The sequence below is a fragment of the Sinohyriopsis cumingii genome, chromosome 4, assembly GCF_028554795.1.
Source record: "Sinohyriopsis cumingii isolate HCF-2022 chromosome 4, ASM2855479v2, whole genome shotgun sequence".
Lineage (NCBI taxonomy): Eukaryota > Metazoa > Mollusca > Bivalvia > Unionida > Unionidae > Sinohyriopsis > Sinohyriopsis cumingii.
In genome coordinates this window covers 126245249-126272110 of record NC_142964.1, presented here as the reverse complement: position 1 = coordinate 126272110, position 26862 = coordinate 126245249, and the positions used below count along the sequence as shown (strand labels likewise).

The following is a 26862-nucleotide window of genomic DNA, read 5'->3' as shown; positions in this document are numbered from 1 at the left end:
GGCGGGGTTTAAAAAGTTTTCTCACGATCGCAGCCAATCGGTAAAGAGCATACTGCACACTAAATTCATGGTCTTATTTGGACCAATCAGAATCACATAAAGTGATATGTTCACATGTTATAATATCAGAAATATGAAACTACACAATAGGCAAAGTGTACCAACTATGTGATAATAAAGCCATTCAGTTTCAAATCAAATTAGGCAAGTCTTTCAAATTTCATCATCAAATTATGTTAAAAGAAACTTGTAGCCTTCCTCCCTTCATATTTCGGTAATGTTCCAAGACATCCGACACAGAATTCTAACAGTTAATGTTCGCCTGCCTCGACAAAACATTTATTTAAACTTGATAGTATATTTTCCGCTCTGATATATAAAATAGTCTTTCCGTGACACTAATCATTTCGTAATGTTGTTAAAAGGTCAGCTTTACATTTACTTAAGCATTTTGTCCAGATAGAACAATTGTAATGGACCGACTACTATATGTTAAGAAGCATTGTAATGTATGGTCTATAATTAGGACATAAGCTTTGTAATATGTGGCCTACTATCAGGCACGAATCATTGTAATATGTGGCCTACTATCAGGCCAGAATCATTATAATATGTGGCCTACTATCAGGCACGAATCATTGTAATATGTGGCCTACTATCAGGCACGAATCATTGTAATATGTGGCCTACTATCAGGCCAGAACCATTGTAATATGTGGCCTACTATCAGGCACGAACCATTGTAATGTGTGGCCTACTATCTGGCACGAACCATTGTAATATGTGGCCTACTATCAGGCCAGAACCATTGTAATAGGTGGCCTACTATCAGGCACGAACCTTTGTAATATACCGTCTACTTGCCATCTACTGTCAGACTAGAACCCTATTTGGGGTACACAAAGAGACAGCTGTTTGATGGGGTGACATTGCCAACACTGTAATCCCTTTTTGCTGAAGCCAGAGGCTTTTATGCATATGTGCAATATTTTTGGACATTTCCTCTGTCCACAAAAAACAAACATCAAAATATCTCAACCCATTTAGGAAGGATTAATCATATATAGTAAATCTGTATAACATGTTTTTGTTCTACCCAAAACATGTTTGTTTTCAAATGTAGATGCAGTATGCATCTTGATTGCAAAGTTTTGCATTAGACTGCTGAAGAATAATTTTAGCCATTTCGGAAGTCTATGGACTGTCATTGATGTCTCTGGGCTGTCATCGATGACTCTGGGCTGTCATTGATGTCCATGGACTGTCAGAGGTTATATGGGCTGTCATGGATGTTTCTGGGTTGTCATTGATGCATGCCTCTGGACTGTCCTCGATGTCTCTGGGCTGTCATTGATGTATATGGTTTGTCCTCGATGTCTCTGGGCTGTCTTCAATGTCTCTCGGTGCTATCATTGATGTCTCTGGGCTGTCATTGATGTCGTGGTTTTCAACTTTTATCTTTCTTGAAAAAAGAGAAAGAAACATTGCAAAATGGTTTGATATAATTAGATTATCATATTTTGTAAGAGTCAGTGACAAGTTATATCATGTCTGCATATTTATTAATCAGTTTATAATGCAGTTGCATAATCAGTGTTTATTATTTAGTAGATCTAGCATTAGCAGCACTGAGTAGATTTAGTATTAGCAGTACTGAGTAGATCTAGCATTAGCAGTACTGAGTAGAGTTAGTATTAGTAGTATTGAGTAGATTTAGTATTAGCAGTACTGAGTAGATTTAGTATTCGCAGTACTGAGTAGATTTAGTATTAGCAGTATTGAGTAGATCTAGCATTAGCAGTACTGAATAGATTTAGTATTAGTAGTATTGAGTAGATTTAGTATTAGCAGTACTGAGTAGATCTAGCATTAGCAGTACTGAGTAGAGTTAGTATTAGTAGTCCTGAGTAGATTTAGTATTCGCAGTACTGAGTAGATTTAGCATTAGCAGTATTGAGTAGATCTAGCATTAGCAGTACTGAATAGATTCAGTATTAGTAGTATTGAGTAGATTTAGTATTAGCAGTACTGAGTAGATCTAGCATTAGCAGTACTGAATAGATTCAGTATTAGTAGTATTGAGTAGATTTAGTATTAGCAGTACTGAGTAGATCTAGCATTAGCAGTACTGAATAGATTCAGTATTAGTAGTATTGAGTAGATTTAGTATTAGCAGTACTGAGTAGATCTAGCATTAGCAGTACTGAGTAGATCTAGCATTAGCAGTACTGAGTAGATTTAGTATTAGTAGTCCTGAGTAGATTTAGTATTAGCAGTATTGAGTAGATTTAGTATTAGTAGTATTGAGTAGATTTAGTATTAGCAGTACTGAATAGATTCAGTATTAGTAGTATTGAGTAGATTTAGTATTAGCAGTACTGAGTAGATCTAGCATTAGCAGTACTGAGTAGAGTCAGTATTAGCAGTATTGAGTAGATTTAGTATTAGCAGTACTGAGTAGATTTAGTATTAGTAGTACTGAGTAGATTTAGTATTAGTAGTATTGAGTAGATTTAGTATTAGCAGTACTGAGTAGATTTAGTATTAGCAGTACTGAGTAGATCTAGCATTAGCAGTACTGAGTAGAGTCAGTATTAGCAGTACTGAGTAGAGTCAGTATTAGTAGTATTGAGTAGATTTAGTATTAGCTGTCTAAAGTAGATTTAGTATGAGCAGTATTGAGTAGAGTTAACATTGTATTTAGTCCATTTCTTATCAGCAGTATGGAGTAGATTTAGTATTATCCATAGCAGTAATGATTACAGTTATTATTAGCAATCGTTAGTAGATTTAGTATCAGCTGTATTTCGTAGATTTAGTATTAGCCATCTTGAGTGGATTTAGTGTTAGCAGTAGATAGTTGATTTAGTATTAACATTATTTAGTACTAGTAGTTTTTAGTAGATTTAGCATTAGCAGCATTGAGTATATTTAGTACTAGTAGTATTTAGTAGATTTACTATCATCAGTAGTTAGTAGCATGGAGTAGATTTAGTATTAACAGTAGTTAGTAGATGCAGTAATATCGATCAGCACTGAGTACATTTAGTATCAGCTATATTTAGTAGATTTAGTATTAGTTGTATTTTGCGATTAAATTTAGTATTAGCAGTACTGTATAGATTAAGTATTAGCAGTACTGAATAGATTAAGTATTAGCAGTACTGAATAGATTAAGTATAGCAGTATGTAGTAGACTTAGTATTAGCAGTATGTAGTAGACTTAGTATTAGCAGTACTAAATATATTAAGTATTATCACTATGTAGTAGACTTAATATTAGCAGTATGTAATAGATTTAGTATTACATTAATCCATCATTTACCATCTGTATGAATGCGCTTATCCATAATTTACTGACACTGTGAATACACTCCATAATTTACCGCCAATGTGAATACACTGAAACACCACTTACCGACAATGTGAATACACTGAAACACCACTTACCGACAATGTGAATACATTAATCCATCATTTACCATCTATGTCAATACACTAATTAATCATTCACCGACAATGTAAATACACTGATCCATCATTTACCGACATCATATGTCATCATTAAATTAAAACACAGAGAAAAAGAAATAAAGAGACATATAGGACAATATTGTGAATCATTCATATTTTTATATCAAACATATATATATATATATATATATATATATATATATATATATATATATATATATATATATATATATATATATATATATATATATATATATATATATATATATATGATGGAAATAATAATAATAATAATTAATAATAATAATATCGTTTTATTTCGATCATTTGACCCACCATTATATAATATAAGATTGAAACTCTTTGACTGTTCACTTAAAAGTGTTACAGCAATCAAAACCGATAATATTAAAACCTGTTAGATCGTCCAGTAGAGGAATATGGGCTAAATAATAATAGGAAGGACTTAACTGAGTCTTGACTCGAATGTATTCATACTCAGAAAAGAAAGAAGGACTTGACAGAGTTTTGAATCTAACGTATCCATACTCCTTTAGGAAAGTAGGATTTAAATGAATCTTCAATCAAATGTATTCATACACATATAAGAAGGAAGGACTTAACTGTGTATTCAGCCTAATGTATTCATACACATATAAGAAGGAAGGACTTAACTGTGTATTCAGCCTAATGTATTCATACACATATAAGAAGGAAGGACTTAACTGTGTATTCAGCTTAATGTATTCATACACATATAAGAAGGAAGGACTTAACTGTGTATTCAGCCTAATGTATTCATACACATTTAAGAAAACAGGGTTTAAATGAGTCTTGAATCTAACGTATTCATACAATATCAGAAGGTAGGACTTACCCGAGCATTGAATCTATTGCATTTATACACCTATAAGAATGCAGGATTCAAATTAGTCATGAGTCTAATGTATTCTACGCATATAAGAAAGTAGGACTTTAACTGTGTCTTCAGTTTAATGTATTTATACACATATAAGAAAGCAGGACTTTAGCTGAGTCTTGATTCTAATGTATCCATACACATATAAGAAAGCAGCATTTAAATTAGTATTGAATAACACGTATTCATTCAGATGTAAGAAGGTAGGACTTAACTCAGTCGTCAGTCTAATGCAGTCCTGCACAATCTTGAACGGGGGAATCCAATTTGTGGAACACTTCCTGCACAATCTTGAACGGGGGAATCCAATTTGTAGAACTGGTCTTATAAAACGCACATAAAAATGAGAGTTTCGAAGCATTTTGTTTTCGCCTAAATAACAAATTCGTGTCTATCAAAACCCTCTACAGAATGAGTAGGAAAGACAGAGGTTTCATGCAAAATGCTGAGATCTGTATAAATGTTGAAAGACAGTCGTTAGTCAAGACAAATCGGGCTCATTTGTTCATGGAGAGTAATGTTTTAAGATGAAATGTTCCTATGTGAGCGTTTATATTAAATGTTTTCATGAGTGTTTAGATTAAATGTTCCCATGTGAGTATTTAGATTAAATATTCCAATGTGGGCGTTTACATTAAATTCTCCTTTGAGAGTGTTTAGATTATATGCTCATATGGGTCGTGATTAGAAACTCTAGTAATATTAACAGTTATAATGTATTAAATATTGCAAGTTAGATTCAAGAGAGGTTACCAGTGGAGATGTTTTTTTTTCTGTCTTGATCAGTGGTTGTCCTCTTTAAATGTTAGCGCAAAATTCTTTGACGCCATATAATTCTTGGTTGAGATAAGAATACGTTTTCAAATTCTTACGTCAATTTATTCATTAGATGCATGTACATCCTCTATCATAACATTAGAGTTAGTACCCCTATTAGAACATTCGAGATAGTACCCCTTTGAGAACCTTCGAGTTAGTACACTAATATTTTATACGTGTTTGTGTTTAGTCTGCTTTAGTTATGTTTCATTAGAACTCAGATCACGCTAACCTACGTTAAAGAAACATGATAAAATGATCTCACTTCTATAAACCCAGCCCAACATAAATGATGTAGGCACTAAATGCACTTTCTCAAAGGCTTCACATTTCTACAAAGGGCCTCAGTATTTGTGTTTATTGTTAGAATTTTCTGAAAACCCGGCTCTTGTTACTAGTTGTCGGCATCACTTTTTCATCTGATTCCCATTATGGTATTGACAAATAAGATTCATTATTTGGATACTGGTTTTGATTCACGCCCTCGGAAAGGGAAAGTCTGTTGAGTTACAGCAGAGGGAAAGAATTGCTCTTTAATGATGTCAGTACGAAGCACTTTACACATATTGTTAAGGCTGAGCAATCAGATGCTTTCTTGATAAGCCTGGAACTGCGTAATTTGCAAACCAATCAGTATATTGTGGGTTATCTTTTGTCAGCTGAGATAAACTATACAGACACAGAAATAAAAAAACGCAAATTATCTCTGGTGCATTTGACAAATGACAGAATAGCAATTGAAAATAATTCTGCTTGAAGTTAAATTTTATTTCTTTACAAAAATGGTCATTGCAGTTCGTTTTCATTTTTCATCGTAAATAATTAATAAATGATCTGACAACCGTACAACAATCTTACTTGGAGCTTTCCTCCGCGTATAATTTATCTCAGCCTTGCAACAACATTATAGGAATTGGTGCTGTATTTACCGGACCAATTCTACAAAATTTTTTTACCTGACTGTCTTCCAAACTTAAAACATCTTACGTGTGCTCAATCAGGTGAGCATACTTTCTTCGATGCTAAGAAATGCAACCTTGACATTTATCATTTTAAAACCGTCACGATAAATTTTCTCAGTAGTTTTATAAGTGAGAAATCTCTCAAATTGGTGGGCTTTTAAATATGAAGATATTTATTCATGCTCCATTCAGAAGTCGTAGATACTAGTAACTCAGCATTGAAATGAACGAAAAGTACCTTACTAGTCACAAAGAGATCTAGAGTAATAAGGAATGGGGATAGTAGCTATCAAAAAGTGCTTGGCCTCTGTGTGATTAAAGCCTATATTTCGAAATTTTAAAATTACTCACCAAATCAACAAATTCTAAAGCTGAACCTAAAAATACAATATTTTCTTTCTTTTTACTGTAAGGGCAAACCATCTCTTGTCTTGGCATAAACGAACGATCAAACCATCCTTTAATCTGGGCATAAACGAACGACCAAACCATCCCTTGATTTGGGCATAAACTAACGATCAAACCATCCATTGATCTGGGCATAAACGAACGATCAAACCATCCCTTGATGTGAGCATAAACGAACGATCAACAATCCCTTGATCTGGGCATAAACGAACCATCCAACTATCGCTTTATCTGGGCATAAATGAGCGATCGCACGAGCGATCAAACCATCCCTTGATTTTTTACCATACGGGAACAAATCAATATTCCGGGAAACAGGTGAATCCACAATATTAGTTTGCAGTGTATCTATAGTAGTGAATGGGGGCACTTTACGTACAATGGGAATTAGCATTACAGACCCCCCCTTGGTTAGATTACGTACAATGGAAATTTAACATGGCGAAAAATCGTGGGTCAGATTACGTACAAGGGGAATTAACATGGCGATAAATCGTGGGTCACTCTACGTACAAGGGGAATTTAACATGGCGATAAATCGTGGGTCACTCTACGTACAAGGGGAATTTAACATGGGGAATAGAGTTTGGGCTTGTTTAGGGACAAGGGGAATGGAACATGGGATTTTTTTTTTCTTTTTTTTTAAAAAAAAATTTTTTAAAAAAGGGGTAGGCAATTCAAAGACTATCTCTTTTCGAGAAATATGGCTGGCCCTGAAAAGGGCCTTTGGGTTTTCTTCTTCTGCTTCTAATTTCTTCTTTTCCTCCACCAACTTCTTATTTTATCTCCAACACTCTTTCTCTTCTTCCCTTTCTTTTTTTTCTCCTCCTCTTCTTCTTTCTTCTCTTCCTCCTCTTCTTCTTTCTTCCTCTTCTCATTTTCTTCTTCTTTTTCAATTTTTTCGTTCCATGTTCTTATTCTTATCTTTTCCTCTTCATCCTCCTTCTCCTCCTTTATTTCCTTCATCACACCACTGATCATGTCCTTTGCTTTTCTTAAGTTGTTAATTTCCATTTTTACTCTATGCGGACTATAAGAATAGTGGTCTTCAACGAGTCGTACGAGCATTTGTTCTATCATGCCCAAATTGTCAAGGACGTCTTGCAATGATTGAAATTTATCCAGGTGGTTTGAAGCCATTTTCTATGTAGAATGGTTTGAACGACGAATACTGTGGGTTCTTATACTTAAAGCGCGTACGTGAAGGAAAACATCCCCCTAAAAACATAAAATGGATCTTACCTAGATCATGACCAAACAACGCGCGGACGTGAAGAAAAACATCCCCTACTTTTTCATTTCATATAATATAACCCAAACTATACTCTCCACATTTGCTAAGAAACAATAAAGAAACCCATAATCTACTATTCACACAAACATACCTTTACTCATACAAACACAAACACACAAACACATACCCTCACATTTTTTAAAAAAAGAGTTAGTGTTTATATACACACTACTCTACCTACACACATTGGCAAATTAATAGTTATTTCTTTTCTAGAGTATTGGGTAGCCCTGAAAAGGGCTGTTTTGTTTGGAACTTCATGGGCACCTGGTTAATGGTGGCACCTTCCAGGCCTGGCGCCACATACGCATCTTATCCCCCAGTTACTTTTTACCTTTTGGGGGGAGAGAGCAGAGGCAGGATATGTCGCTTCAGAATCCCAATTTTCGCTCTCTGGGATTTTGAAATTTTTTCTTCTCTCCTTTTCCTCCTCCTCTTCTTTGTTTCTTCTTTCCTCTTTATATCTTCTTTCTTCTTCTTTATATCTTCTCTCCTCCTCTTCTTTGTTTCTTCTTTCCTCCTCTCTTATCCTTCCCTCCTCGACAATGGCTTCCGCGGCCAGTTCATTTAATATGCGCCTGGCATATTCCAGATGCACATGAAGCTCCAACAGTTTCTCAAGTCTCGTGTTCATTTTTTTTGGTGTTGATCAATCAACAAGGGTAGCTGGACTGCCGAACGAGTTTCAATTTATACTGAAAGCGCGGACGTGATGGAAAACATCCCCCTAATAACATAAAATTCATCTTACCTAGATCATGACCAAAAAAACAACAACGCGCGGACCTAAAAGAAACACTCACTCACTTTTTATGCTACCCATCACTATTTTAAAATTTTTTATAAATCACTTCAATAGACTATCCACATACGCAAAGCAATCCAATCTAACTCCAAATATACACCTCTAACAGCCAAAAAAACAAACATCATTTTAATCTACTATCCACACCAACCTACTTGATCACTTACAAACACACAAACACACAATCCTATACACAAACACATACCCTCACATTTTTTTGAAAAAGAGTTAGTGTTTATTTTCACACTACTCTACCTACAATCATTGGCAAATTGATGGTTATTTCTTTTCTAGAGTATTGGGTAGCCCTGAAAAGGGCTGTTTTTTTTGTTTGCTATGGCATTCTTTTTAGTTTCTAAGAATGCGATGTCCTCTGAGGATAGACTTTCTGGCGATAGGTCTGCTTCTTCGGAAAGAGAAGAAGAACTCTTTGGTGTCGATACGACAATCGACAAAGCCTCTGTCAGCTTCAGGTTGCTGCTGCTGCTGCTGCTGTTGCTGCTGCTGTTGCTGCTGTCTCTGAAGTCTGTACTTCTCTGTCCATTCTTCTTTTTCCCTGTTCATTTCTTCTCTGAAGAGCTCTTCTATCAGGTCTTCAGTGATTTTTAACATTCTCACATTCTCTATTTCTTCTGGCTTCGGTATCAGACTGTGTCTGACCCTATGCAAATTCACGTAGGCTTCGTTGAGTTTAGCTAGTTTGGAGCACATCTTCTTAAGAGGATGAGTCGACAATGGATGGTTAGACTGGGAACAAACCGGTTCTTAAAGTCAAAGCGCGGACGTGAAGGAAAACATCCCCACACGGTTTTCTAGTCGCAACGTTTAGTGAGTGTCATGAGAGGGATAGTAAGAAATGAAAGAGCATCAATCCAACATTCTTATAGCTAAACAAAAGACAAAAGCATTTTTTCAAAACACAACATTTTTTATTCAAAAATCACTTAACACTTAACAACAACTCTAACATTTTTAACAATAATCCAACACTATAACATCAAACAATTTTTTCTAATCACTAACATTTTTTTCAATGGATAATTTACTTTAAACAGGGCTGACAACGTTGTGAATGAAATTGTGATTTCCACTGTTGGAAATCATTAGGCCATTGATGGACACTACGTTTCCTAGCTTGAGACAAAAGATAAGCATAATGGTCACAAAACCATCGATCTACTTTCACATTGTTTCTAGCAGAAGAACGAGGATCGAAATGAGTCACTAAATGTTCTAAGGAATAGCCTAGGCTTCGATGATGCAGATAATACACACAATATTGTCCACACACCAAGGAATCTATGCCTTGTAATTTCACATTATTGAATCGGGTGGTTTGAGCATTTCTTCTCATAAAGTCAATGATATCGTCTTCCAAAGGGGGCAATCCGTACGAATCAAAATATTCCACACATCCTTCTTGAGGAAAGTAGACGGCTACCCAGTGGGTTCCTGGGAGATGACTGTCGTCCGTGTTGATCACGTAAGCTTGATGGTCTTTAGGTTTGCGATGAGGGAGTTCATCTTTAGCACAGACGACAGGATTCCAAGAAGCTGTATACGAACTGTGGTTCAAAAGGTAATAAAGTTCCCAGGTATCCATTGTTTTCTGTGTTGTTTTTTTCTTCTTCTTCACAGGTAATAATAAGTCGTCAATTCGATCCTGACTTTTTGCTTGAAAATGTCTGACGAATAAACGGTTATTCGTTCTGTTTCCTCACTCTGATTTAGGAGAGCTTCGATACGATGGATCTCTTGACTGGTTAATGGTGGACAAGAATGTTCACGCAAGTCTTTATACCACTGGTGCAACACGTCTTTGTTCGAGATGAGACTCCAAGCATCGTCCAGATACTCGTCCAATTTTTCTTCTTGACTTAACATCAGGCATTTATCGTGTTGAATTTGACTGGGATGATCGTTTTGACATCCATAACAATTTTTCTTGATCAATTCCGTCATTTTATCGACCAAGTGTTTGGCAAAACAGGAGACTAAATGGGCTTCTTGTTCTGGCCATCTCAATTTCATCATGATCACTTCTTCTTCCACAGTCTCCTTACATTCCATGTCCAAAGTTTCTCCACTAGGTAAAGAGGGATAACAGTCTTCCATGGCTTCTAGTAATCTAGAATGACTTCTCTCAAACTATTGATTTCTATGGTATTATCAAATTCTGCATACAGGATGACGTTCACCGTTACATCAGGGTCTCGGTTTGCAAACTGAATTTCCACACGAATCTGGCCTGATTTTATAGGGTGGAAATGTCCTTCGTCGCTGCCTTGGTCTGGAGTGAAATCGAAAGCCCACAAAGCATAGCCTCCTGCATAATCGTCGTACGTAATGCCGTGACTGGTATTGGTTCCTAACTGGCCGGTGGCTTCGTACAGGGACAAGTACGATCTCAAGTAATTCTTCTTCTGAAAGTCAGGCTCAAAGGGTCGGGTACACAAGGTCTTGCCATCGCGACTGACTTCGATTTTGGACACGCCAAAGTGTTGAAAGTAGAAAGGATTTTTAGCCAAAGCTCCGTTGAAGGCTTCATTTTCGACGATACCAACGATCAAACGTTTGGGTAGCTGTCCTTGGAACAGATGATCTTCGATCATGGATCGCTGTCCCTTGGGAATGGTGAAGGTTTTCACTTCCACACGTCGGATCGGATACTTGGCGGTCGTTCTGCTCAACGTCTGACTGATGTCGTTACCCACTTTAGGTAACACTTCTACGCGTCGTACGTAGAGCCTGGCTTCCTCGATGACAGTTTTGCAAGCAGTATTACCTATCAAATGGAAAGCGGCACTGCTACGATTCAGTCTCAGGCGGACATTCACCCCGTTTAGCAAATATTTCTCTTGCAACCACATGTCCAAATGTAAACGATCCATTAGTTCTAAACTTTGTCCGTTTTTGATTTTGTCTCTTCGTTCTACAAATCCGTCATTGTTTGGTGTTTTGGTTGCATCAGTTTCGAATGTTTCAAACTGGCCTGCTTCGTCAGCTTCCCATACCACACAGGCATTGAGATGAGTGTTCTTGGCGTCTATTCCGTACGTCAAGAGATTTTCCAGGTACGCTCGATAAGGGTAAGTATCCATGCTGCTGCTGACCAGTTTGTTGTTCAAGTACAAGTCCACTCCGCTAAACAAGGAATGCATGAAATTGTTGACGGGAGCTATTACCTCATCGCCATCTAGGGTTGAATTGTCCTCATCGACAACTTTGACTCTCAAGTACAAGTAACTGCTATTCAGATCGATGTAATCTTCGGGCTGTCCTTTGATTTCAAACTCGATGGGAGCTGAGGCTGTCAATGAGGAGACGGGGTGAAATTCCACCCATTGGGATTCTTGCATCGTCATCATGGTGGGGGGCATGGCAAACAGATCCAGTTCCGTCTTGGAACAAGCGCAAGACTCTCGGTGCATCATTTTTTTGGTCTCTTTTCTCAATAATCGAAAACGTCTAAGTCTCGAACGGTTCTTCTTTTCTTGGCCTTTCTAGCTTGAAGTCTGGTGAAAGGGTGTTTTCTTCGTCGTCTCTTTCTGCCTTGTCCTTGCTGAATGCCTGACTCGGTAGCGTGCAGGGCATTTATAGGTGTGTCTTGTCGGCCTAAAATGTCTTTGCCCGTTTGCAGCAAGACATTTTTGCCTGCCCTCATGAAGGCTTCTTTAGGGTTTTGTTTGTCGATGATGACATTTTGGAGAAATTCTTTGCCTTGCGTCAGTGCCGCATCTTTCAAGGCGTGCAATCCGCGTGTCACCATCGGTTTCAACACCGGGGCCACCGAACGAAAGGCTGATTTCAGCATATCTCCTAAACCGTGTCCTCGCTGTCGAGCAACCCCTCGGTACACTGGATACATGACTTACGAGTCGTGAGAGAACCGTTTTCGAAAATGGAGTTTCACCGTGACTTTTCCTTTGGTGAATGGAATATTTTGTCCCAGATCTCCTTTTATAGTAATGTTGACCGTGTCCAAATAAGACTTGCTGACAGGCAAATAGTGAGGATGGACAAATTCGCGGTGGACGTGGTAAGTGTTTCCACCTTCTTCGTCAGCGTTCGTGACAGAATCCACTTTGAAAGGAATGACACGCAGTAACGGTACGGAGGTGTGTCCCACCACGTTGTACTCCACCACATCGGAATACACGAACATCAAATTCAGTCCTTGATTCAGTTCTACTGGGGCACGAAATAACTTGCTAAAAGACTCGTTGTCGTAAACGATGGGTAATTCGTTTTTCTTAATCATGGTCATTCTCATGTCCATGTCTCCGCCCAACATGTCAAACAATTCAGGACAAAATAAAATGGACACGATTTTACTCCGGTCAAATTTCATCAAGAAGCGACGAGCTGCTTTGTGGTATTCCATGGTGACACTTTTTTTGGCATCCTCCAAAGCTTTCAGAAACACGACATTAAACCTGGAGGTTATGGTGCTGACCAAATGTTGACCACTAAAATAATACCCTGGGGGAATGAACAAGTGATAGGTGGTGTACTTTTGATTTTGTAAACGGGTTTTCTTGTCATATTTGCCATGGTTATCCAACCACTGTTGCACTCGCTCGTCATAAACTTCCACATCAAATTTATTTTGATTGGGAAGGACATTAAGGACTTGGGTCGGGTGAATCATTTCTACTAAAGCCACTTCCCAATGGGCTTCGTGATCTAAGGGGATGGCTTGAGGTAATTTGGCCGTGTAACAGCACAACGTGTTGTGGGGAAACACCTCCATGGAACTGTCACTGGGTAAGGTTAAGTAAAATTGGTTTTGGTGACTCATAATTCCAGAGTTCTGTGGCTGTCCGAGGGGATATTACTGGACGTCAGAGGCGTGTCTCCTCCCAAAATGGGGTTCTGGTTGTGGTTGGAGTGGTGACTGGCACTGGCACTGGACACGAGGTTCCCGTGGTTCCCGTTCGAGGAGAATTTCAGGGAGGGATTGGGAAGCAGGTAACAGATGCAACTGCTCAATAAAATGGTCCACAATTGTTTGTCTCCTTGTTGCAAACTCAAATTGGCGATGGCTGCCCCGATGACACAATACACCACGAAGATTTGGCAGAAAAAGACGATTTGCGTTTTAGGCACACGTTCTCCACACCACACCCACAAGGGTTGTTTTTGTAAATCTTGCACAGAAGAACTAGGTGAAGGAGGAGTGGTCGACGTAGCTGCGTCTGATGTGTGAAAGGGCATGATGGTCACTTCTTCTTTTTATAGTCGATGACTTGCGAAGCGTCGATCCAAGAATCGAAACTGGGGGGATATCCTTTCCAACGTACTTTGACTTCTTTGACACGTCGTTTGCCCACTTTACGGGTTCTGCGTTCGAGAATGCTTTCGATGTCGTACACGTCGTCTTCTTTTTTGGTCACACGTTGTAACTCGGGCAAATAAAACGTTCCTTTGAGCACTTCTCCGTTCATGTCTTCCAATTTATAGACGGCAGGATGACGGCCATGCACTCGTCCAGTGACGCGAAACAATTCGGTCGTCCAGTTAGGTAAGTAACCTTTGTCGAAAGTGCGTTTGGTTTTGCCAATGCGCACCCAATCTCCTACGGTCAACTCTCCACTTTTCTTGGGGACAGCCCTCGTCGGGGACGTACCGAACAGGCGCTCAAACACCAGCACTTCGTTGTCGGGAGTCACGTCTTGCGGGGCACGTCCGATGCTTCGATGGTAAGATTGGTTGTACGCTTGCACCAGGTGCGGTAAGATGTCGATGTACTTCAGAGTGTGGTGATGCGTAAAATATTTCCACATGCGTTCTTTCAAAGTGCGTTGAAAACGTTCCACGATGCTGGCTTTGGTTTCGGGATTCTCGGTGGTAAAAAAATGAATGTCACGTTTCTTTAATTCTTTTTGGAAAGCTTGGTTCAGAAATTCGGTGCCTTTGTCCGTTTGCCATCGAAGAGGGTGACGACCGCTTTGTTTCAACACTCGTTGCAGGGCTCGCACTAACTCGCTGCTGGATTTGGAAGTCAAGGGCACGACCCAGGCAAATTTGGAAAAGACGTCGATGACACAAAACAAATATTTGTAGCCGCGATTGTAGCTGGCCAAATGAGAGACATCGGCTAAATCGGCTTGCCATTGATGATCGATGCCTTCCACTCGGGTGCGACTTCTGGCAAACTTGCGTCGAATGGGTTTGTGTAAAGTGTAGGTAGCTTGTTCTTGTAACCATCGTTGCACTTGAGGTAAATGGAGACTTTTCAGTCGAGTTTTGGCAGCACGATACAATTTTTGAACTCCTGCGTAACCTGCAGGATGCGAGGGATCGTAGTAAATGCTGGCTAAGACTTTTTCCATTTTTTTGTGTTGGTTGGTGTGTTAATAAGGCACCCACTCTTGGAAGAGGCTACTCTTTTTCTCTTGGGGTATTTTCTTGGATTGCAAGGCTTTGCGTGTGCGACCGGCAATAGGTGTCGAAGAGGAGGATGTCTGAGCAGGGGATATCGGTTCTTGTTTCACTTCTGTCTTCACTTTCTTTTTCTCTTGTGAGGAAGAAGGGGTGGCCATCATCTTTTTAATCCATCCAATTCTGGAGGTAGGTGGTGTTGTTAACTTGCGTACTTTTTCTGGTGGAGTTTGAAACCCTTCTTCTTCTTCTTCTTTTCCTTTTTCTTTCTTGACCACTGGTACCGGTACTGGTACTGGTACTGGTGATGGTGCTGGACTTTTCATCAAGGTCTTAAAATCTTTTAGAGTGGGTAAAGCTGTTTCGTCTAAAGCTTTCTGGTGAAAGAGTTGCAGTCGTTGCAAGAGTTGACCGTACTTTTGCGATTTTTCTGTTTCGGACAAATCTTGGCGATCCATCAAGGACTGCAATTCGTGTTGTAACTGGGACATCTCGCTCAAATGGGGATTGGGAGGTAAATGCGGTGTGCGTTGTTCTTGCCACCGATGGTATTCCATCCATCGTTTGTAAGGCACTAAAGCTAGTTTTCGTCCTTCCATGGGGTTGTCAGGGGTCAATTCTGAGATCTTGGGACTTTCGAAGGCCTTTTTATCTTGCTCCCACCAGTCCTCCCAACATGGTTCCCAAGACTCCTTTCAGTATGGGGCCTAACAAGAGAGGCAAAATGCCTCCACGTTGAACCAACATCTTCTTTTTTTGACGAATGGGAATTTTCTTTCGAACCATTTGGCGAAGAACGTGACGATGTTTGCCTAAGCATTGTTTCTGGTGTTTGGACAAAGGGATCGTGCCTTTCAAAACGTTCAAACAACATTCGCACACGGTATCGATGACCTCTTTGGAGGCCGTTTGAATGAGTTTTTTTCGTAGGGGTGGAGAAGCTTTGGACAGGACAGATAACATGTCCCCATGTTTAGCTAAACGTGGTGGCAGTCCTTTCCTTTTCTTTCCTTGGGGTTTTCTGGAGGGTGACATTTTTGCTTGTGGGTTCCGGGACATTCACCGAACAGACACTAACGTCGATGACTTAACGCACACCCTTTTATCTTTTTTTTGGGACTATCGCTTTGTCATAAAGGTGACAATGTTTTTCAAAAAATCGCCAAGGAATCCTCCCCTTTGTTGACGCCTCTTTTTCTTGGAACGACTGTGTCTTTTCTTAGGGTAATGTCGATGCTTGGCTAAGCGTTTTGTCGGATGACGCGTCTGCCTTTGTCTCTTTCTTTTGTGGCTTCTTGGAGGTGACATCTTTTACAAGTTCACTGATACCCCGACTTGGTCACAGGCTCTTTTTATACTGGAACGCGTCGCCACTGATTGTCTTTACGTTTTATCAGTTTGAGGACAGGCATGACACGTCGTGCAGGGGTACGCAACGGACTAAATCGAGCCAGTTCTTGCTTGGACAAATCCAGTAAACTTTGTAACATGCCCGATCTTTCTTGGACTTTGATTTTGGGAGAAGGTACTTTGTGAGCAGCAGCCACTGCCACTAAATTGGAGGGTCCTGCCACTGGGGAAGTTCTTTTGGGGGTCATCAACGGAGATGTTCTTGGTGTGATCAACGTCTCCAAGTACTCTTCAGTTCTGGGTGTCATCAACGGAGAAGTGGATGAACGTGAGGATGCCGGAGACGCAGTCACTGCTGTGGCAGGTCGTGGTTTGCGAGTGTAAGGTTGCGTCCTGGCCGAAGTGCCTCTCTTGCGACTAGTTTTCTTCTGTGGACTTTTCTTTTTCTGGGGACTTTTTCTCTGTTTCTTTTTCTGGGGGCTTCTTTTCTTTTTCCGGGGTGGTGTCTGGTAAGAGGAGGGTCCTGCCACTGGAGAAGTTATTCTTCTTGGGGACCTGGTCTTTTTCTTTTTCTTCTTGGGGCTTCGTTGAACTTTTGTCTTGGGGATAACTTTGGGGGCATTAGGATCCCATCTTAAGAGTGAACGAATGATGACCCCTCCTAGAGTACCGCTCCCTCCAGGTTTCAAAATGATTTGTTTTTTGGTTTGAGTGTCGATGCGGGGATCGGCCAGTTGGACCAAAGCGACTTTGTTTCGATCGAAAAAGCGTTGGGTTTGATGAGGAATCTGAATGATTCCTTGGAGTAATTGACGTGCCGTCACCGTGAACCATCGTAAGACTTCTTTGAGACTAGCTTCTAAGACACGAGCTCGTGTTTGTGGATCTTTTTCTCGACTGATGCCATACAAGGCACGAATCAATTTGACGGGAAGATGCGACTGAAGGGACGTCATGTTCGCACTGAGTGTGAGACAGACGAAAAAGGGTCTGAGGTTTTTATAGATTTTTTGATGGGGAGTGAAATGAAGTCGAGGACGGAGACGTGTACAGGACAGGCCCTCCGTCTTGGCACCAGTGGTGAAACAAGTGGGTACGAAATCGCAAATCCTCGGGAGTGGTAGGTTTCAAATCGACGAGTAAATAGGCGTGTGGCGTTTGAGTGGCATCGTCGTACGCCTGAGTCAGCCAAGGCGTTCCTAACTGTTTGGCTAAGACTTGCACTTGCGATTTATCTCGAGGGCTTTTAAACAAGACCACGTAATGCGCATTGAGACTGATGGTACGATGGGCTTTACTTTGTTGAAACAAATTTTGGGTGATGTAAACGACACTGGCATTACGGTGATGCCCTTTGCGCGTGAACCACAATTTAATTTCTTCTTCGTCTTCTCCTAACATGTCGTCGAAAATGACCAAATGGGTTAGACGGGAGTCAGAGACGATGCCGTCGTCTTCTTTAGGAATGCCTTCCACAAACACGATGGAATCGCCTTGACTTTCTCGCAAGAGGTTGTACGCCGATTGCCACTCTTTGTAACACCACACGATCCGTTGAGGGGGTCGATCGATCAAATGATGTTTATGTTCGATCAAACGTTTGACGAATTCGGTTTTGCCTGAACCGCTAGGTCCAGCAATGAGCATGTTAAAGGGATGGCGAAGATACAAAGCCTCCCAACTGGCACGATCTAAGTGTTCGTCGATGACTTTGACAGTAGAGGAAGAGGGAGCAGAGACAGCAGAGGTAGCCATGGTGTGAGAAATGTCACTTGTGACACGAAAAACAAACAAGACAAGAGTTTATATACTTTTTCAGAACACGTTTATTGAATGTTTCAAATATGAACACGAAAGACAAAAATACATACAACCCAAATAGTGATGTACAGGAATATAAAACACAGCAAAGCGATCAAAGTGGAATATAAACAAGTGTCTGTACAACATGTTTTGGGTAACCAAGATGTCCTAGGGACAGTGTGTAATGTTCTTACAGTCTCTACATGAGGTATTGTCACACAAGTGTCCTCCCGGAATGACCTTTCAGGAATGTCCATGACAGTCCTGTCCTGAAGCGAGTGGTTGTTCTCGGTGACGGGTTCTTCTGGCACCGTCACTAACACAGGTTGAAAAGTAACTTTTTTCCTTGAACAACTCTCGTGCATACTGGGCCACTTCTTGGGTCCAAGCCTCAAAACCCCCCTTTTTCCAGTCACGAACATCTGTCCAATGAGGGTGTAAGTCACAAGCTACACACACATCGTCATACACGTCTTGGGTAGCTAAAAGTTGACGAATCTTTTTTTCCTGTTGAGGTCGAGAAGTATCCAGATGAAACCGCAAGGCTTTGAGCAAAAGGAGTTTTTCGTGACCATTTAAGGCCATGGAGGTGGTAAGTACTGATCGTAAAGAGTCCACAAAGAATCGGCTGGTAAACGAAATCCCAGAAAACAAGTCACTAAGACACACACCACTTGTCGTCCCAAATTGAATGGATACAGTTCTTGCAATAATCGATGGTAATGATCCACGGTTTGAATATGGTCATTGAGTTCCTTCCACGGAATCTGTTGGATTACATACGACATAAGTCGTGGCATAGCTGCCTGTTTTTATAGTCTCTTTGTTTCGAAAAGAATACACGTACTTTCTAGCCAGTGATCTTCGTTTTCCAGTGGGTAATGTAAATCTTGCATACTGTAACCGAAACGTCAGAGTTCGATTAGAAGTTTCCTCTTCCGCTAAGTAGATTCCACGTAAAATATGTTGGTAATCCTTTACCTCGTCTTCCTCAATGGGTTGCTCTAGGTGAATCTCGAAGTAACCAAAATGATCAACACGTGAATCATCGGGGGCCTGGAAGTATTGAACAAGGTCTGACCACTGAAACAATTTCTGACGAATCAGTTCTCTTATACCCTTCAGGTACCAGTGGTTAAAGATCTGGTGACGTAACGGATGCAATTGTTCTTTACGTTTCACTTGTATTTTGACCAGCTCTCGGTAAATGCGTTCTCTCAACTCCACAGGCAAAGCACGAATGTTCTCTTGTAAAGTATCCATGAATAGGTCATACTAAATTCTCTTTGGTCTGACACAAGAAATGTACTCTTTGCACAAACATGGTTTTACTTCAGTGTCGAATTTAAATCGTTGAGTCACTAATCTACACATTACAATTCGTTCAGAAGTTTCCTCTTTCACCAAGTTGACATTGCGTGAAAGATGTTGGTAATTCGTTAACTCTTCCTCTGGAATTCGATGCAGTACGTTTACAATGATGTAGGTAGAATCGTCCATAACAAACCAATCCTTTTGAAAACTAGAGGATCGTTGATCAATGTCTGTCCGATGGAACACTTTCAATTGAATCAATCCTTGTATAGCCTTCAGGTACCAGTGGTTCAAACACCGGTGACGTAACGGATGCAATTGTTCTTTACGTTTCACTTGTATTTTGACCAGTTCTCGATAAATGCGTTCTCTCAACTCCACGGGCAAAGCACAAATGTTCTCTTGTAAAGTATCCATGAACAGATTATTATGGTAAGAAGTTACTTCAATGTCTCGGTCCCACTAAGGGTAAGTAATGACAATTCGGTGACCATCGAGCATGTTCTACGTAGGCCGAATCTTGCGGTTCCCAGTGGTGAAGTGACACACCGCAACTGAAGCACTTGACTTTATCTCCTTCGCCCAAGTAGAAAAATCCGGCTCTGGCTAATTCTTCGGGGGTCGGTCCTCCCAGATACTTTGGCCATTTTCCTTTGAACGATTGAAGACGATTTTCAAAGTCGCAGTATTCCGACAAACGCACAGGGAACGAATATTCGTCTTTCACAGGTTCGTTTCGATGAGGGTTGAGTGACATGGGTAGGAGTTTGCTCAGGGCTGGATGACATCCGTAGGGGGGTAGACGTGAAGGTGAACATTCCCCTTTAAAACGAAACCCAGTAAAATGTCCAAGAGGACGAGCAGCATCGCTTTCGCATCCCACAGGTTTGACACGCACAGCATCACTTTCCATGATAGGGGTAGGGGCACTAAAGTTCCCACGATGCTTTACGGCATCGCTCAGGTCACAAGGTACAGCATCGTATCCATCGCAAGGCTCACAATCGCACTCGTCTGCAAACTCCGTTACGCAATTACAATGGTAACCACATGGACAATCGCAGTTTCCTTCCGGACATTTTCCGTCGCAATGCATGGGTCTTATCCATCCAATATTAGTCACACTAGAGGAAGATACAACTTTTTTACAATCCCCAAACTGGAACGATGCCTCTTTCAAAGTATTCATCTTGTTCGCTCGGTCTTGGTAGTCACAATGAACTATCGATCTTGCCTAGGGTTCCTTTTTTATATACAGACCAATACCGACGTGACCGTACGGTAAGGTGAAATGATTGGGAAGTCGAACTCGCTTCTGGTATACAATTTGATAGACTTTTTCCAAGGGTCGACTGACGATGTGGTGAGTGGCTAAACGTACAATCTTGTTCGGTTGATAGGTGGTCACTTTAAAGTTTCCATCCTCTCCCGATTGCAAGGCTTCTTTCAATACCCCAAAGTTGACCACACGACTGGTACGATAATTCAGAGTCAGTCCTTTCACTTTGCACGTCGTGTGCACTTCTCCTTGTTTGTCACGGTATTCGTAGCCGTAATTTTTGGGACCGCCACTGACGAAACTTAGAATCTTGTCGTCGGGATGCTCGTCTGTCCAGGCTCCTAAACGGTCTCCTTCGATGTCAGGGTGATGTTGAATCGGGTGATGGATGTAAATGCAACTGTCCGTGTCAAAGTACAGGACGCGTTCCCCTAACAGTTCTAAAGCTTCGTACAATTTTAAGCGAGCATGGGCTGTCACGTAAGCCGCAATGATGACATTTCCAAAAGGGTCGTCTTGTACAAAGTCCAGATCTTCTTCGTAATTGACCAAGATCAAATTCTCTCGAACGACGTCCACGTGTTTCATGTATTTGGTTTTGTCGTGAATCATCTGGAAGTAGCGGGAAGGTTCTGTCAAATATTCCGTCTTGGGTAAACACGGTCGTTGTGCCATTTTACCCCACAAGCAATTTAACATCACTTTGGCAAACGATCGCCTGCCTTCGTTTTTCTCGATGTGGTCTAAAGTGATGCCTTCTTGTTCGTAGTATTTCTCTTTGAATTGTATTTGGTCTTCGGGAGTGTGACACCAGGAAGGATAGCCGCTGGCTTCTTGCTTCAGTTTCAAAAAGGCATCCACGTAGTCGGCGAAAATGCCTTTCTGAGTAGGGTCACCCTTGCGGTATTGTTGTGTCTTGGGAAAGTGACAAATTTCGTACACTTCTAACAGTTGGTATCCCATGTCCAGAGCTTTGAACAATTCTACGCTGACCCAGGTTCCCGTCAAGGCCCGTTCTTCCTGGCTGTGCTGACAAGGTTGGTCTTGGTTGCACGTTTCGGCACAAGTACGGCACAAGGGAAACATCAGTTTGCCTTGACAATGGTGAGGTAAGACGGGATGGTATAGGTTCGTGGGAGGCGAAACTTTGCACTTGATCAAGCCTTCGTATTGTCGAATGTTTTTCAGGTCGATGTGTTCCGTTAACAATTGCGGGTGCCCTACAGGAAAGCGACAATATTTGCACACGTAGGGATACAGCGAACACACGTCCAAGTATTTGATTTCTTCTCCTTTCTCTTCGTCGGCTTGGTACAGCAAACAGGTGGCATTGGTCCTTCCTCCGTACAAACTATCCCTCGGGTTCAGCGGGTCCATGAACTGGTAACTTTCCACGAGGCGTTTAAACTCGGGATCGGTTTTCATACGGTGATCGTACTCGTGTTCCCACATTTCCACCACTTGGTATCCTTGCTGTTCTAACTTTAGGCGTCGCTGACAAGTGTCCTGGTACAAGTCTTCCATGGTTCGTTGTAAAAACTGATTTTTAGTGCCACGGTCAGGGTAACAGACGGGACATCCGTGAAATAAGCAACCGTTAAACTCAGACACGATCTTGGGGTTTTCTAAGTCCCAACCATCGACCGAATACGTTCCGATGGTCTTTTCGCCTCCTCCGTTGCGGGCATGCTGAATCCACTTGTCTTCCTTGTCGCACAAGTAATGTAACCAACGTAGGGCTTTGACCGAGTATTGACGTTTGACAAAGTGGGTCGTTTGAGGACTGATGACAGCCACGGTGTTTTCAGGCATGAATCGTTGTCGATACACTAAGGAACACGCTTTGGCAATGGTGCAAGCTTCTTTCAAAAGATTGACCCCTCCGTGTTCCATGAACAGTTCTCGAAATTTTCCACAGCAACGCCGTAAAATGTCCACGTCGGAACGACAATACTTTAACATTTCTTCCTGAAAGTCGAAGGGGTCAGAGGCGTGAGCCTGATACCAAGCGTAGAAAGCTTCTCGTTGTTCGGTACGCATGTTGTCGGGGTCGTAATAGTGAGCCTCAGGTAAATGGGGTAGAACGGCGTGTTGATTGGCTTCCGTATTGAAAAAGTGTGGAAAGTACCCTTTAGCCATTTCTGTCATTCCAAACGTTTTAGGCATTCGGCTCAAAGGCATGGCCAAGTAGCTCATCGAATCTTTAAACTGTACTTGTCCCACTTGCATGAAAATGATTTTGGCTCCGTTCAAAGTCACTTTAGGACGTTCGGTGCCATGTTCCGTATAGTACCTCAAAAGAAACTGTCCATCGTATCCGGAGAAATTGTGAGCCATCACTGTGGCATGACGATGACAATCTCCGTAAAGTTCGATGTCCTCTTGGCTCCACGTCTTGTCGATGGGGTCTAAGACCCATTGGGCAAAATCGGCTAACGTATTTGGTCCCCGAAAGATTTTTTCACGCCCTCCAGGAATCTTGCTGCAGTGAGGGCAATGACTGAAGATAGGTTCTTGAATGCACTTCTCGCACGCTCGATGAGCCACGCAGAAATTAGGAATGTGAATGCCGGTCTCTTGCATGCATTCGAAATCGAAAAAGATGAAATTGCCTTTCTTCTTGTGACTGTCCTCTTTCTCTGGTGGGGGTTGGTATTTTTGCACGTAACATTGGTGTTCCAAGTCCACGATGTGGTGACAAATGTGACATTTCTTTTTTCCTGAACATACGTGTGCCTTGGTACTATTGGTACGTATGCCTTGTCCACACGTACGGCACAATCTCAGGAGTTGACAAGCACATTTCTGCTGTGAACCTTGCGTCTTCAGATGTTGTTGGTAACAAGTAGGGCTAACAAACGTGCGCAGACAAGTCGAACAAGGCACTGGTTCTTCGCTCAGACAGGGTAAAGAGGCCAAACATCCTGAGCATTTCGATCCACAATGCTTGTGTTGCTCTCGATTATTATAACCATGGTCACATTTCTCACAGTAATAACTGTATCCCAGGAATCCGGTGATACTGGTAATCGTATCGAAATGGTCATCGTGATGATAAACGTGAATGTATTTTCCGTCCTTAAAATGTTGGCCTCGAAACAACAGAGGCCCGCGCATTTCTTGAGGGTGCACTTTTAAGGTGTAGCGTGGAGCTAGGGCATCTTGCAATTTTTGCATCTCAGGAATGCCACAGGGTGTGTCTTTGGACAGGCCAGCTTGTTGCAACAGGAGTTCTGCTTCGTTTCGTTGTTTGGCTCGATGGGAACGTTGAATAGTGTTCCAGGTTCTTTTCCATTCTACCGTGTCGTTCTTGTCGGCATAGGTTCGTCCCACCACGATGGCACGGGCTAAACACATCTGGTCATGAGAGTTGTTAATTCGGACGAGACTCTTTTTGGTGTTGCGAAGGTCGTCCACCAATAACATCTTTTTGCGTCCAGTTCCTTGAGGAGGAGAGACGTGGGTCATGTCCAATGTGGCTTTTCCATCGGTGATGTCAAACTGATCATTAGATTGTTGCACGTGTTGAATCTTGTCCATGACTTTGGAAGCGGTCAATTCTGCAGGGGTGCTAAACTCGATCCAAACAGGGGATTTCAAACCGTCGTGTTGTATGGAAAGTCTCAAGCGATCGTCTTCTTTGGGTTGACATTGCTGCTTGAGTGCAGTGAGCAAAGAATCCCACACCTCAGTGATGAACACTTCTGCTTTCTCTAACGGCACTTCAGCCTTGAAATCTTTAAACTTCACCGTGTATTTGTAAGCCGTGGTTCTAAATTTTCTAGAGGAGCGCTTTTCCGTCTCTCGAATGGAATAGTACTTTTCAGGGTTGACTAAGGGTGGTGAACTTGCTTTAGAGGGTTCTGATTCTGGTTCACTCATGTCCTCTTCAAAATCACTGGCATGAATTTGTGCCAAGATTTCAGCCCTGGTACGAGGCGATAGATCACGTTTCTGCCTCTTACTTTCTTCTTCTTCTTTCTTCTCAAATGAATGGGATCGTTTCATCTTGAAAGCAAAAAGTCAAATGACTCAAGTTCAAACACCATGAGCTACTTTATAGTCATAGCAGACCAGCGTATATAAAAGGGTGTGTGTCTTATCCTTTCACTATTCATTTCACTCTCAAGCCGAGCACAACGATGGAAGAGACTAACCAGATGGAACGTTTCGTCAGAGCTTTGCGAGGGGTCATTAGAAAATTCTCTTCAGACCAGCCTACGGACTACTCTCCTTCCTTTCGAGATAAAAGTCAAGATACTTGCTATATCTGTCAGAAGAAAGGGCATTGGTCTTCAGAGTGTCCAGACCGTCAAAAAAGAACAAAAACAGGGACTAAAAAAGACAAAAGTCAAGATACCTGTTATTATTGTAAAGAAAAAGGACATTGGTCTCCAGATTGTCCAAAAAAGAAACAAGAGGAGTCAGAAGAAAAGAAGGATTCTTCAGAAGAAGAGAGGGATTCTTCGGAAGAAAAGAGGGATTCTTCAGAGGAAGAAGAGGAAGAAAAAAGACAATTCTATTTACAAGAGGCAAAGAAACAGGAGAAGAAGAAAAGAAGAAGGGAAGAAAATGAGGAAAAGACGGTGAAGAAATTTAAAAAACAGAGAGAGTAAACAAGGAGAAAGAAGAAGTCAATGAACTTTCTATTAAAGTGTTGTGTTGTGAATTGTGAATTGGTTTGTAAAAAAATGGAGAAAAGAATAAATTAATGATATAAGGTAAGTGTCTTTGAGTTGTGATTTTAAAATAAGAAGCTACACTCACGCACTCATACACAGACACGTACTATAAGGGTAAAATGGGTGGTTTTTTTCTTTTTGAGTTATTGGCAAATTGAAATTGTATTTCTTTTCGAGAAATGTGGGTGGCCCTGAAAAGGGCCTTTTTTGGTGCAGGGGTGAGTTTAAGCAATCAACTTTAACTGCCTTATGCCTTTGCCACGGCCAAGGCCTACTTCTGGACTGCGTAATGTTGATGATGATTGAGTTGAAATCACTAAGGGTGGTACGGTAGGCTTAGTCACAGGGTTGACGTGTTTAGCTCGGGAAGGTCGTATTCTCTTCGGTCGTGATAAAGAAGTCTGATACATTTGTTTCAGACTTCTTAACTCCGCTAAAATGTCCAACAGTACCGTGACCGTTTGATTTTCACCCTCTTGTTTCTTTGCTGCTACTTCTTCTTGCTGTTGCTGCTGTTGTTTTTTTCTTACCTCTTCTTCTTGTTGCTGTTGCTGTAGGAGAAAAGCTTGTTCCGCTTCCTTTTGTCGTTGTATAAATTTCTCCAATTCTTCTTTCTGTCTCTGTCTAAAATTCTCCACTTGCGGTAATGAAGAAGGTAACGCAGGTTCCGGAACAAATTCTTGCGAAGAGAGAAAATCCACAAAATCCCAATTCACCTCTTCTGAAAGTAAGTCCGGGTTCCCTTGGGCAGTCTCCCCTGCTGGTGCACCCAAATGGATCGTTTTCTGAGTTTCCGTCATGTTGAATCACTGTCGCATAGATTGACTGCACACAAGCGCTAGCAAATCTATATTGACTACGTGACGTCACAGACTGCTCTCTTCGGATTGGATGCGACTGGCTGAATTTTGTAACGCGTGTTCGGATTGGTGAATGAACTCAATTCGTTTCAATCCTACCTCTGCCTATAAATAAGCGCCGTTCACTGCATTGATTCACCTGTTTCTCGGAGCCTCAAGATGTGGACCGACGTTCAATCTTCAACCCTTGTGTCAACAATGATGTTCAGGACGGACATGCTCATGTATGTCCGGTCCAAGTGGACTGTTGTTGATAGGACAGATACAAGTCTATGGATGAGGAGAGTTTATATAGAAAGACAAGGATGTCTGAAGAGGGTACTTGTGTATGGACCGGCAGTTAGAAGGAGTTTAAGAAGAAGAAGAAGATGTGAGAGATGCCATCTATGTTAATATTAATATTAACATAAACCCAAAGGCCCTTTTCAGGGCCAGCCATATTTCTCGAAAAGAGATAGTCTTTGAATTGCCTACCCCTTTTTTAAAAATTTTTTTAAAAAAAAAATCCC

At 41.2% G+C, this 26862-nt stretch overlaps 1 long non-coding RNA gene across 2 annotated transcripts in view; it reads right to left on the bottom strand.

The window, feature by feature from the left end:
- Positions 1–789: 789 nt before the first annotated feature.
- The window catches only part of LOC149802056 (uncharacterized), a 42454-nt gene continuing 16381 nt past the window's right edge, over positions 790–26862 (bottom strand). For both annotated transcript variants that reach the window (XR_016420499.1, XR_016420498.1), the window contains one exon: positions 790–1462. This is a non-coding gene — a long non-coding RNA (uncharacterized LOC149802056). The remainder of the gene's footprint in view (positions 1463–26862) is intronic.